This window comes from Rhinolophus sinicus, chromosome 12 (assembly GCF_057876585.1).
Source record: "Rhinolophus sinicus isolate RSI-liver-muscle chromosome 12, RSI-T2T, whole genome shotgun sequence".
Classification (NCBI taxonomy): Eukaryota; Metazoa; Chordata; class Mammalia; order Chiroptera; family Rhinolophidae; genus Rhinolophus; species Rhinolophus sinicus.
Window position 1 is genome coordinate 7,041,087 of NC_142512.1, and position 14,677 is coordinate 7,055,763.

At 47.3% G+C, this 14,677-nt stretch overlaps 1 pseudogene; it reads right to left on the minus strand.

The window, feature by feature from the left end:
* Nucleotides 1-12,050: 12,050 nt before the first annotated feature.
* LOC109461283 (protein S100-A10 pseudogene) lies at nt 12,051-12,345 on the minus strand (annotated as a pseudogene).
* Nucleotides 12,346-14,677: the final 2,332 nt, after the last annotated feature.

The window sequence follows — 14,677 nt, forward strand, 5'->3', positions numbered from 1 at the left end:
AAGGCTGCCAGTTCGATTCCCACATGGGCCAGTGGGCTCTCAACCACAAGGTTGGCGCTTCAACTCCTTGTGACTCCCGCAAGGGATGGTGGGCTGTGCCCCCTGCAACTAACAATGGCAACTGGACCTGGAGCTGAGCTGCGCCCTCCACAACTACGATTGAAAGGACAACAACTTAACTTGGGGAAAAAATCCTGGAAGTACATACTGTTCCCCAATAAAGTCCTGTTCTCCCTTCACCAATAAAATCTTAAAAAAAGAAAAAAAAAAAAAGACGCATTAGAACTGATTGTCCAGCTAGGTCTTATTTTTGCGGAAACACGGTATTCTCACAAATGTGAACAAAGCATGAACACAGGTGTTCACTGCTGTATTCTAAATAGTAGTAATACATTTAAAACAACCTAAAGGTGAATAGCAGTATGTGTTAACACCTGTGTAAAAAGGAGGTTATTTATACTTTAATGATTTTGCATGCACGTAGAATAAGTCTAAAGAATACATAAGAAATTGCTAATGATACATGTCAAATATATTTTAATAAAAAAGAAATTGCTAACAATGATTTGTTCCAGGAAGGGAGGCGGGAAGGGATACATCCTTTTCACTATATAATACCTTTTGAACTTCTTGAATTTTTATCATGGGCCGATATTATCTATTCAAATAAATAAATAAACAAAATTCACATTTATTTGATGAGTGAGGTTTAGTACCTTTTCTTTCCTTTTTTTCTCCTGTAAACTCTCTGTTCATATCTTCAACTTTTAAAAATTTTCTTCCATTGTCTTACTTATTGGTTTGTAAGAGCTCATTATATGTTTAAGAATTTTTACTCTTCGCTGCAGATACTGCAATTGTGGTTAGTGGTTACATTTTAGAATTTCAGTTTTCCCATAATTATGAGGCATTTAAGGCAGTTTGCCAGGATCTTAAAGACACAATCCTGTGTTTTTATGTGGTTTTCCATCCACACCAGTGCATATTTGTGCATTTAGGTGTCATTTCCCAGCTCCTTGGGTGGTCCTGGAGCTGCACCTTCCTTCCTGTTCCTGACACTAGAGCAAGGGTCTGGGCTCCAGGGCAATAGCTGGCATCCAAAAGAGCCTGAAGAGAGGCGAAGCCTAGCAGAGATGGGCATCCATCCTCCTTGCTTCCGATCCTCCTCTGGGGATGGATGTGGACTTGCTGCTGCAAGGGGTGGGGTAGATTCTGGGACTAGATGGCTCTGCTGGCAATGGCAGTCAGTGCACAGTGGCCCCAGCCTTCGATTTCTCCAGTATGTGGAATGGAGGTAATGATCCCAATTACCAGAATTGCTTTGCTTGGGCCGGCCAGTGGCTCAGGCGGTTGGAGCTCCGTGCTCCTAACTCCAAAGGCTGCCGATTCAATTCCCACATGGGCCAGTGGGCTCTCAACCACACAAGGTTGCCAATTTGATTCCTCGAGTCCCTCAAGGGATGGTGGGCGGCACCCCCTGCAACTAACAATGGCAACTGGACCTGGAGCTGAGCTGCGCCCTCCACAACTAAGACTGAAAGGACAACAACTTGACTTGGAAAAAGTCCTCGAAGTATACACTGTGTGGGGACAGAGCCCCAGAAAGTAGTTTACAGGCTCTCGGCCTCACGTGGAAGAGTGCTGGCTTGGGTGGTGAATGGCCGTCGGCTGTGGCTGATTGGCCGTCGGCTGTGGCCGGTTAGCCGATTGGCCGCTGGTATAACTGCTGCGGCTACGAAGGATTGCCGAGGATTGCCGAGGAGACGAGCAGAACCGAGCAGAGCCGAGGAGAGCGGAAGAGGAGAGCCGAGAGAGAGGAACAGAGGAGAGAGTGGAGAAGAGTCGTTGGTCGGTCGGTTGGCGGAAAAGTGGACCGCAGGTCGGCGTCCGGTGGGCCCAGCCTCCAGTGAGACTGTGGTGGTATGGCTCCCCTACCTGTGGCTCCGTGGGTGTTCCTTTTCGGCCTCACCATATCCTGCGTTCTTGTGTGGGGAGCGGGAGCAGAGACCCCGCAGGCCGCCCCGCCTGAAAGATGGCTCGGCAAGAAGGCCTCCGCACACGACACACTGTTCCCCAATAAAGTCCTGTTCCCCTTCCCCAATTAAATATTTAAAAAAGAGAAAGAAAGAAAGAACTGCTTTGCACCCTGAGTCAGAGTGGAAGATACTGACCATTACATCCAACAAAGGGGATGCTTGAGCAATTGGGGGGGAAAAAGACTTTTGGGACTGATCTGAGGAAGACCTTACCTCTAAGGTAGAATACCCTCTCCCCATCATTCCCGGCAGTCTTTCAACTAACCCAAGTTTCCACCCCCACTTTATGGGTTAGCTGGAAGCTTCCAGCATGTCCTGTTTCACCTTGGCTTCCTGCCAAGCAGCACGGCACCCCCTCCTAGCCCCATGGCCTGAGTGTAATCTCCTTTAGAAGCTGAAATGGCCTTCTCTCTTTTGCAGCCAGTACTTTAATTTAGAAGTGCTGATCGTCTTTTAGATAATGCTACTCTTCTCCGTCCTCCCCCGACCTTTTCTGGAAGCAGCTTGGCAAAGTTTACTGGAACAGTATGTCTCCTTGCCACCACAGCAGCCACCACCTCGAGAAGGGAAAAGACCCTGAGCCACCTGAGAGCATGACCAGCGGAGCTTAGAAAAACGGGTGTCTCAAGAGACAAGAAGGGAAGGGCTGAAGGGGCAAAAGTGGGGGCTGGAAGTGCCTACGGAGCATGCACAGCAGTGCGTCTCATTCTCTTCACTTCTCTGAGCCTCAGCCTTCCCTGGGCTGCTGATACCTCTACTGTCTCTTCTCTTTTGTGCAAAACCACAAGAATGCTGCTCTGGCTTCCAGTAATGTGCTGATGATTTCCTCTAAGTGGCTGCTCCCCTGCAGACTGACTTCAGCCACCTAAAATAATTTACTTGTTTCACTTTCAGCTCTGTCCTCTCCACTGTGTTTCAGGCCAGAGCAGCACAGCATGGCTCCAAGGGCTGTCTACTGGGCCCAGGTGAGCAGGGCTGAAGTGGGTCTTCTGACTTGGAAATTTACATTGAAAGAAGGGGCCTGTGCCTAAAGACAAACCACAAAGTAAATAGAATATCCCCACAGGCCCTCTCAGATGATCCCAAACCACGGAATGTAAAGAAGGTGGAGACTCACACTTTCTGTGGGGCATAGTGTAGGGATGCCTAGAAATACGCAAATATCACCCCTTCCATTCTGGAAAGGTGAGGCCAAACAGCTCTGTGTGAATCCAGGCCCAAAACATCTGAGGGAGTGAGTATGTTGTTTTAAGTCTTACTCTAGAGCCTCATATTTATAGAAATAGAATTGGTCTTTCTTACCCTGTGCCAAGTGCTAAGGCTACCCAGACAAATATGCTCAGTCATCTGTGGAAAAAGGCAAGTAAACCGACACTTGTAACATGGGATGATAACCATAATGCTAGGTCAGGGTCAAGCAAGACTGAATTAGCATAGCTGCTGGCCCCTCCCCAAGAGAAGGAATGGTGTGAAAATCTCTTGGGGAGATAGGATGGGTGTGTTGTTTTGAACTGGGAAGATAAAATGGAGGAGTGGGGTTCTGCCCTTGTTTCCCCACCACCATTTCCTTGGAACACATGGTTCCTGCCTCCACCTCTGCAGTGACTCAGGTCTCTGCTCCAGGAGCATTTAGAGCCAAATCAGGGCTTCCCAGAACTCCTGTGTTTGGGAGATGCTAAGAAAAACATGTGAAGATTGACTGGCTTCTGGCAGTTGGCTACTCATCCCCCCCTCAAAACACCCAGGCCTAGGGAATGACATTTTAGGGGTGAGTCCTCATGCTGCTGCTCTCTGGAGAGCAAAGTGTGAAAACATGACTTGAAGAGTATTTTTGTGGGGTGAGGAGTGACTGACTGTGTTTTCCTTTCCTAGTCACCTAGCAGAAACCCAAGCTTGGATGAGTCCCAACACCTGCCTTCTCCCTGCCTGCCCCCAACTGCTGGGAGTGGGGGTGGGAGTGGGGGTGGGAGGGTGGGAATCCTACAACTAAGGAGATTGGTTTCATTTTAAATTCAGGATTGCAAAACTCAAGGGGGTTCTAAACAATGCCGGGCAATTATACTCTATTTGTCTCAGAGGTGATTGCTCTATTTTCTTATTTTTTTTAAGATATTTTTTTTTTTAATTGGGGAAGGGGTACAGGACTTTATTGGGGAACAGTGTGTACTTCCAGGACTTTTTTCCAAGTCAAGTTGTTGTCCTTTCAACCTTAGTTGTGGAGGGTGCCATTCAGCTTCAAGTTGTTGTCCTTTCAGTCTTAGTTGCAGGGGGCGCAGCTCACCATCCCTTGTGGGAGTCAAACCGGCAACCTTGTGGTTGAGAGAACGCGCTCCAACCAACAACTGAGCCATCCAGGAGGCAGCTCAGCTCAAGGTGCCGTGTTCAATCTTAGTTGCAGGGGGCAGAGCCCACCATCCCTTGCGGGACTCGAGGAATTGAACTGGCAACCTTGTGGTTGAGAGCCCACTGGCCCATGTGGGGATCGAACCGGCAGCCTTCGGAGTTAGGAGCATGGAGTTCTAACCGCCTGAGCCACCAGCAGGCCCTCTATTTTCTTTCTTTTACTCCCGCCCCCCCCCCCCCCCCCAGAACTCATGACCTAAACCTCACTTTTTTAAGTAAACAGAGGCCATCAGATTTTCCCACACTTGGCCTGAAACCTGCCCACACTTGGACCTGCCTTGCCTTCTTGTCTTCTGTTACCTGAACAGAGATGAATCCCTCCACCTGGGCCACCCATCCTCTCTCCTTCCCAAGGACTTTGTTCTTGCCGGTACCCTCCTTCCCTGCATTATCAATCTCTCCCTACTGTTGGATCATTCCAACAGCATACAAATAGAATCTTTTATTTCATGTATCTTTGATCTTCAAACAAACAATCCCCCCACCCCAGATCTCCTTCCAGTTACACCTTACCTCCCTGCTTCCCTATATGATGAAACACCTCCAAAGGGTAGTCTGCACATTGTCTCAACTTCCACTTCTTCACCTTCATTTTTTCTGGCTCCATATTGTCTTTTAAAAAAAGAAATAAGGGCAACCAGTTGGCTCCGTGGTTGGAGCGTGGTGTTCATAACACCAAAGTTGCCGGTTCGAGTCCCACATGGGCCAGTGAGCTGTGCCCTCCACATCTAGATTGAAAATGACAACTTGACTTGGAGCTGAGCTGCGTCCCCCACAACTAGATTGGGGGGGGAAAAAAGACAAAGACTTAACATCCTGGAAAAACACACTGTTCTCCAATATTCCCCAATAAAAAAATAATAATTAAAAAAATAAAGAAATAAAACATCGTAGTTATAGTTGGGCTCCCAGTTTAAAAATGGCTTTCTCCTCAACCCCACTAAAGGATCATAAGAGAATAGAAAGGTGTAAATCCTCAAGGACTAAAAGAGTAGGAGAGGAAACCAAGCAGAAGTATGGCCAGCAGTGTTTGTACCACAAACAGTAAATGACCACTCATAATTCAGTAGAGAAGCTGAGACCTTCGTGCTCTGGGGACCCACAGACAGAGGAGACCCTGCTGACTGGGGGAATAAAGTGGACATCTGTGTACTAAACTTTTGGAACCATGACACCACCCTAAGGGGTGCTCAGGCAAGCCCCATCCATGCATCTGGCTTTTGGTACCAGACATTTAGGAAAGACTCTACCAGGAAAGGCAGAGATTCACAAAAACAAACAAACAAAAAAAACGGGACTAGGCAAACAGAGAAAATTCTGATGTACGAATTTTCCCATTCTCTTTCTAAATCTGAGCCCTAAGTGCTGCTTTCAGAGAGTGGTCAGCATGAGCACCCAGGTCGGGCGGGGTCCTGGCTAATAACTTTTCAGAGATAGGCTTTAGTAGCAATAAGGCAGCTCCTGTTGACTCTAGGGAGGGTCTAACACTCAAATTTAAATCATTATCCATTACTTGCTATAAAGCCTAAATTTGAGTGGCATTTCTGAAATTTCCTAAACTCTTGTTCCAAACTCCTGCCCCTGGTTCTTCAGTCAACTTGTCATTTCCTCTGCTATGACCTGAATGTCTGCGTCCCCCGCATTCTAATGTTGAAATCCTAATGCCCATATGTAATGGTATTAGGAGGTGGGGCCCTTGGGAGGTGCTTAGGTCAGGAGGGTGGAGCCCTCATGAATGAGATTAGTGCCTTATAAAAAATGGACGCAGCCAGAAAGTGCCTGGCTGTGAACGAGGAAGAGGGCTCTCAGCAGGATGGGACCATGCTGGTACCCTGATCTTGGACTTTCAGCCTCCAGAACTATGAGAAATAAGTTTCTGTTGTTTATAAGCTGCCCAGTTTGTGGTGTTTTGTTATAGTAGCCCAAACGGACTAAGACACCTTCAAAAGCCTAACCCAGCCCATCCTTCCCTTCACAGGCCTGCAGTACCTCCCCACCCCAGGCAGTGGCAACAAACTTTTCTCAAAGTCTAGGGGTGGGTGGGTGGGTGGAGGGTAGGGGTTGGTCAGATACTGCCAAAGGGAATTGTAGCAAGAAAAAGCTATACAGGATCTTAAAAGCCAGGGATACACAAGGATGGTACATACTGTGTGATTCCATTCACAAGACAATTCTGGAAATGGCACAGCTACAAGAATAGAAATCCAATCAGTGGTTATCAGAGCACGACTGTGGGGGAGGGGAGGGCAAAGGGGCCCCAGAGCACATTTGCAGGTAAAGAAAATGCTGTATATCTTGATAACTGTGGTGGTCATACAACTGTATATACATTTGTCAAAATTCTTTGAATTGTCAGCGTAAAGAAGGTGTAAATTTTTTTAAATTGCATAGTAAATTTTTAAAGGGTGTTAATTGTGGTCACACAGCAGCCTAGCCGTCTGTCCCCCCCCCCAACCTTTCCCTAAGGAAAGAAGAAGTTGTGGGACTGTGCCTCTCTGGGATTGAGTTTATAATATCCTGAGTCTTTCCATCTGGTCTTCAAGAGAAGGGTCTGCGGTCAAAGACGAGTAAGATTCCTCGCGGGAGGGACAACTCAAGCCAGACAGGACCCCGCTGAGACCCCAATGAGCTGCTATAAGAAATAATAAAAAGCAGCCTTGCCCCTCCTTCCTCTTGTTCTTGTGGGAAGCTGCTGCTTGGCCCTGCCACTCCCTCTCACCTTATTGTGAGAGAGGCCTGTTAGAGCGTTAAGATCAAGCTCTTTCTGCTCAGCTCACCAGACAGTTTCACCGCAAAAGACTCTCCCCCAGGGTGGTGCATACCGCACCTTAGTCATCTTGGGACGACATGCTTCGGCTGCTTTGGGACAAATAATTGGGTATTGAAATCATTTTTTTGAATTGGTGTAAGAGTTTCACAGACCCTGTCTCTAATCATGTGATGCTCATTGTTTGTAATCAATAAATACTGTCAGTGACCCGACTCGGGGCTCCAGTCTCTTGAGGCTGCGAGTCCCTTGGTCCTCTGTGATTTAACTGTATATGAGTCTTTTTCTCTTTATTGTAGTCTAACCCTCGCAGCCTCCCTCGCCTTCCCATGGCTTGTGTTGTGCAGGTCGGAACAGTTAATTATAACACAAGAAATCTGACTTTTTTTTATGAAACAGGTGGAAACGCAAAGGGAGATCAGATTGCCTGGGTTCAAATCCCACCGCCATCACTTACAATGTGCTATGAGTTACTTCATCTCTCTTACTCTGTTTCCCCTTCTCTGAAGTGGAGATACCAAGGGGATCTACCAGCCAGGGTGGAGGTAAAGACTTAAAAAGAAAATGCCGTTAAAAAGCCTGGCTGACAAGCTCAAGAGCACTCTTCCAGCTTTTCCCTGGTGCTCTCCAAGCCGGAGGGAGGTGCTAACTGTTCCCATTCCTTGGGTGCACCCCTCTAGCAATCACCAGCTTCCTTGGGGGAAGACAGAGGCCACAGGCCCTGATACCCTCACTGGCCTGCTCTGTGACTAGGGGAGAGAGTGGGGCTTGAGGAGCGCGGCTCCCGCGTCCAAGGGGAGGGCCTCTAGTCCTCCCACTCCTGAGCCTGGAGCCTCAGCCATGCCCTCGGACACTTGTCTCAGAAGCTCTGGAAGTGCACGTCGGGTGCGCACGTAGAAAGGGTGGGGGGCCTCGTCTGAGCCTGGGAGACGCGAAATGGGGGAGTTGCCGGGAACTGGGACAGTGGGGGCGGTACCTGAAGGGCGGTGGAGGGAGCCAAGGGGTGGGATGTGGCCGGGCGCGGCTGAGGGGCACCTGGTGGTGGTGGTGGGGGGGAGTTCGGAGGCAGAAAGGTGCGGTTAGGGAGTCTTGAGAAGGGGTGGCGGAGTGGGAGAGGAGCTGCAGCGGCCAGCTTGTGTGGGGAGGCGTGTCTGCGGTGGTGGGAGTGGAGAAGGCGAGGCTAGAGGGGAGCGAGGCTGAGGCGCGGTGGGGTGGAGTCCTGGGGGGGGGGGGCCGGGATGCTGTAGATAGCGGACGGGGGCGCGGGTGGGCAAGGCGGCCGGCCTTTTGCATCCCCTGCATCCAGCCTCCGGGCTGGACCGCGGATTCTTTGGCTCGACCTCGGACGCCGCCCAGATCATCCTTGTCTCGGTTCCTGGCCCGGACTGATCCTGCCTGCGCCTGGCCTTTCTCCTTGCCTCTGTCGCGGGTTCTGACCTGTCCTGTCCCTGGATCTCTAGGCCTCAGTCTCTGTCTTCTCTGTCTTGACTGTGTCTCTATGACTGGCGGGAGCTTCCTCTCTGTGCCTCATTTTTATCTCTGCTCAACCTTCCCCCACTTTTTCTCTGTTCTGGGTTCCCAGATGGTAGAATATCCCTTTCTCCTAGTGTTTTCGGTAGAAAAACCAGATATCCATTAACCAAAACAGGGGCTGTTGCAAATGGGCCCAGCTCCAGCCCAAGGTTGGGGAAATTCCCCAGAGGCTATGGGTTCAAGCTGGAGCTCCCAGATTTGGCCCAGGGCCTGGCTGTGGCTCTTCTGGGTCCTGGGAGAAAGACACCACACATCCGGGCCTGGCTGAGCAGTGGCCTCTGGGACTCAGAGTGCTCCCTGGGGTGGTGTGGGAAGGGACAGAGCACTTTCCATGAGACCTAAATTTCTCTCAGGCCAGACAGGCTGTGCCCACACCAGCAGGACTTTGGTCCCCTTCTCCTCCAGGAGGCGCCCTTGGCCTGGATGGCCCTGTAAGGCCCCTGCCGCTCTGAGGACCAAGGCCACCTTCGCTAGCATTTTTTCCTCCCCACTGTGAGCTTTCTCCTCTATCTCTGTCTCCCCATTTCCAGGAAGCCGGTCCAGCCTACTAAGCTGGCGTGTTTCTATTTCTTTTCTGTCAATCTCAGACACAAACGGCTCAGGGAGGCTGTGTGGTCACACAGCAGCCTAGCCGTCTGTCCCCCCCAACCTTTCCCTAAGGAAAGAAGAAGTTGTGGGACTGTGCCTCTCTGGGATTGAGTTTATAATATCCTGAGTCTTTCCATCTGGTCTTCAAGAGAAGGGTCTGCGGTCAAAGACGAGTAAGATTCCTCGCGGGAGGGACAACTCAAGCCAGATGGGACCCCGTTGAGACCCCAATGAGCTGTAATAAGACATAATAAAAAGGAGCCTTGCCCCTCCTTCTTCTTGTTCTTGTGGGAAGCTGCTGCTTGGCCCTGCCACTCCCTCTCACCTTATTGTGAGAGAGGCCCATTAGAGCGATAAGATCTAGCTCTTTCTGCTCAGCTCATGGGACACTTTCACAGCGAGAGACTCTCTCCCCCAGGGTGGTGCATACCGCACCTTAGTCATCTTGGGACAACATGCTTCGGCTGCTGTGGGACAAATAATTGGGTATTGAAATCATTTTTTTGAATTGGTGTAGGATTTTCACAGACCCTGCCTCTAATCATGTGATGTTCATTGTTTGTAATCAATAAATACTGTCAGTGACCCGACTCGGGGCTCCAGTCTCTTGAGGCTGCGAGTCCCTTGGTCCTCTGTGATTTAACTGTATATGAGTCTCTGTCTCTTTAGTATAGTTTAACCCTCGCCGCCTCCCTCCCCTTCCCACGGCTTGTGTTGTGCAGGACACAACAAGGCTGCATCTGGCCAGTAAACATGGCCCAGCCCAGACTCTGGACCAAGTTTTGGAGTTAGTACAAGGAGAAGCAAAGTCTTTAGGTGCAGGCTCTGGCTTGTCCAATTGCCTCCCCACAAGTCCCACCATTCCTTCCCTCTAAGGCCAGAGCAATTCCCACCTTCCAGACTCTGAAACCTCCCACACTTCTCTTTAGAATTTACATTAATTATGCACAGTCTTTAGACATCTCTTGCACATTTGAATAGGATTCTGATAGCGATTTCCCCCATTATCTGAAAGTAGAGTATTCCTATGAAGACTTTCGCAAGCTGAAATGGTATAAAGCAAAGGAGCAATTACAATTAGTTGATATGGAAAAAATTTTGAGCATTCCCAGATCCAAAAATAGCCTGCCAAAGCACACCAAATAAGCTCAGCTATGTCCAGTTTTATGCTAAGCGTAACACCCTAATGAGCTGTCTTATGCTTTTCTTAGGACACATCTTGCTAACGGATGCACAAAATTGAGAAAAAGCGCAGATGCTCACAGACACAGTTCAAAGCTGTGGCGCTTGATGCTGAGATGCTGAGGGTAGTTCCCAGGAGGATCTTGGTGGCCACTCTCCCTGCTCAGGGTGGGCAGCCTCAAGGGCTTCCTGCAAAACAAACACTGAATGTGATTTTCTCTTACCTTTTTTCGTAAAAGCAAAAGTCCTCTTCAAATTTTTTTTTGGTTAGCAAAACTAGGTACTCATGTAGGTCTTTTCATTAAAGCAAAGTGGTGTAATGTGAACTTTCAAAATGCAGGGATGTCTGGGGTGGGGATGGGGAGGTGAGGGGATTAGAAAGCACAATTGGTACCCATGAGACTGCCGCAGGGAAATGAAAGACAGTTTGGGGAATATAATCAATACTGTTGTAAAGATTTTGTAGGGTATCTGATGGACACTTCTTATTAGGGAGACTACTTCATGGATGGTGTAGATGCCTGATCACTGCGCTGTACACCTGAAGCTGAAGCTGAATAATAATGTCAACTATAATTTTATATATATATATATATATATATATATATATATATATATATTCACAGGATGTGGAGTACAGCATAGGGAATAGAGTCAGTGGAATTGTAACTGATATATACGATGTCAGAGGGGAAGTAGTTTGGGGGAGGGGGGTTATCACTTTGTGAGGGGTATAAATGTGTAACTATTACATTGTTTTGTACACCTAAAACTAAAAAAAAAAAAAAAAAAAAAAAAAAAAGCAGGGATGTCTGTATTTGTTTTTTCAAAGCCAATGGTAAAAAATTCAAATAGTACAAATGATACTGAAAAGTAAATTGCCTTTCCATCCGTGACCCTTAGTTCCCCTCTCCAAAGCATATTTCTGACACATTTTTCTGACCTCTCTCTTGTTTTTATTAAAATTGATTCTGAAAATAAATTCAAGTAAAAGATACATTGCTTTACAAAAAGTGACTAAGTGTGAAATGAAATGCATAGGAAAGATATTGCATAAAGACTGCTTGGGTAGATTTTCCTTGTGTAGAGAATAAGCTGGGTGAAGCTTCTTGAAATATGGTTCCAATGACATTGGGATTAAGGACACTTTGCTTCTTTGCTTGATTAATTTTCCCCTAAAAACACAGGAATTCTTCTCTGCACAGAGGCCTTTAAAAAAAAGACATAATTCTCATAAAATTCATCAATTTAAAGTGTACAATTCAATGGTCTTTTGTATTTATTTTTTTTAGGAACTAAAATAGAAATTTATTTATTGAGGGCAAGTGGATGCAAGCCTTGGATATAAAAGTCAAATGCTTATCTGGCTTTAATTGACTTTTCTTTCTCTTGTCAAATGCGGTAGGATTTTATTTGTACATTTTCTAAGGGTCCCAATCTCCTCATGAGATCCTATACAGGGTGAAGCTGTGGGGCAGAGATTCTTTAAGCAACCCTTTGGGAGAACTCTCGCCAGGGCAGGAGTAATTTCTGAATGCTGCCTACTTCTTTTCCTTCTGCTATATGTGACTATATAAAACAGTCATTGTCCGCAATGGCGAGCCCAGCAATTAGTGAAAAGTAGTTCTGGAAGCCTACTTTGCCATCTTAGCACTGGCCCAGGTCCTTCATTATCCTGTCGACAGCCAAAGGGTCTTTTTGATTTTCAAAATATCCATGGAACTCCTTTTCTATGAATACTTTCAGGTCTTCCTTTGTTAAGTAGCCTTTATCCCCAGCAAATTAGTGAAACATGAAAACCATGTATTCTACGGCATGTTCCATTTGAGATGGCATTTGGGTGAGGTCTGTTGAAATCTTGGCCAGAGACGTGGCGGGGAGGCTCGGCTGGCTGAGGTGCATGGCCAGTGAAATCTTTAGTATGCAAAGAATTGTGCAACCACCATCACAATCAAATTTAGAACATTTTCATCACCCCAAAAAGAAGCCCTGTACCTATTAGCACCCCATTTCCTCCCAAATCCCCTTGCTCTAAGCAGCCTCTAATCTACTTTCTGTCTCCATAGATTTCTTTATTTTGGACAGTTCATATAAACAGAATCATGCAATATGAGATCTTTTGTGACTAGCTTCTTTCACTTAGCCTAATTTTTTAAAGGTCATTCATGTTGTAGTATGTATCAGTAAGTACTTCGTTGCTCTTTTATGACTGGATAATATTCCACTGTATGGAGAGACCACATTTTGTTTCCATTCATCAGGTGACGGGCATTTGGGTTGTTTCCACGTGGCTATTATGAATAATGCTGCTGTAAACATTTGTGTATGAGTGCTGCGTGGACATGTGTCTCCATTTCTTTTGAGTACATGCCTGAGAGGAATTGCTGGGTCATATGATAACTCTCTGTTTAATCTTTTTTTTTTTTTTTAAAGATTTTATTGGGGAAGGGGAACAGGACTTTATTGGGGAACAGTGTGTACTTCCAGGACTTTTCCAAGTCAAGTTGTTGTCCTTTCAATCTTAGTTGTGGAGGGTGCCGTTCAGCTTCAAGTTGTTGTCCTTTCCGTCTTAGTTGTGGAGGGCGCAGCTCAGCTCCAGGTCCAGTTGCCGTTGCTAGTTGCAGGGGGCACAGCCCACCATCCCTTGCGGGAGTCGAACCGGCAACCTTGTGGTTGACTGGATGCGCTCCAACCAACTGAGCCATCCGGGAGCTCAGCGGCAGCTCAGCTCAAGGTGCCGTGTTCAATCTTAGTTGCAGGGGGCACTGCCCACCATCCCTTGCGGGACTCAAGGAATTGAACTGGCAACCTTGTGGTTGAGAGCCCACTGGCCCATGTGGGAATCGAGCCGGCAGCCTTCGGAGTTAGGAGCATGGAGCTCTAACCGCCTGAGCCACCGGGCCGGCCCGTCTGTTTAATCTTTTGAGGAACAGCCAGACTCTTTTCCAAGTGGCTGCCTCATTTTATAATCTACCGGCAGTGTATGAGAAAGTGTCTGGCACATAGTGAGTGCTCAGTAGGCATTTGTTATTATTAAAGGTGAAACCAAACAATGAATAAATGTTAACAATAGTGGGTAATGAGTTATGATCAGAGAAGTACAAAGGTGTCATGGGAACACATAGTGGGAACCCTAACCCAGTCTAAGTTCTGCAACAGGCTTCCCAGAGAAAGTTTTGTTTAAATGGAGATGTAACAGATGAATAGGAATTGGTGGGAATAAGGATAGTGTTTGTGTGTGTGGTAGGGGGGGAGGGTTCCTGGCAGATGGAACAGCTTGTGCAGAGGCTCAGAGGCAACAGAAGAGAGACTGAAATGTGTTCAGAATATCTAGAACAGTCCTGTCTCATAGAATTCTCTGTGATAATGGAAAATCTCTGTACCTGTTCTGTGCAATATGGTAGCCACTAACCAACCAACTGTGACTATTAAACATTTGAAAAATGGCTAATGTGACTGCAGAATTGAATGTTTAATTTAATTTCATTATAATTGATTTAAATTTAAATAGCCACTGTGGCTAGTGACTATCATATTGACAGCACAGGTCTCCAGTGTAACATGCAAGACAGGGTTACAATGAGAGATGAAACTGGAGTCATGAGAAGGACACCCAGATTGTACAGGGGTGTGGAGTTTGCATTTTATTCTAAGCACTGGGGGAAACCATTGGTTGGGAGTGGGGGACTTAAACCAGTGAATAAGGTGATCTGGTTTTCATTTTTGGAAGATAACTCCAGTTGCTGTAAGGAGAATGGATTATGAGGGTGAGGGTGGGGCAGGAATGAAGCAAGGAGACCAGTCTGGAGGTGGCTGCAGTTTCCCAGGGGAGAGATGATAGTGGCTTGGACCAGGCAAAGACAGAGATAAATTTGGTAAATTTGAAGTGTGTGTGTGTGTGTGTGTGTGTGTGTGTGTGTGTGTGTGTAGAGGGGGCTTGCTGATGGTTTGGATTTTTGGGTGTGAAAAATAAGGAAGTATCTACGGCTTCTACCTGGATGGTGACTGTGTCTCCAAACCCCAGGGTTGAGTTCAGACTAGGGCAGTACATGCCTGGCGCCTGTACCCCCTGCCCTCCACCGCCCATGCTGGAAGCACCTTTAACTAGGGGAAGTCCAATCCTCAGTGCCTATGGCTAGTGACCTTGGGGAGGCCCCAGGAGGTGGGA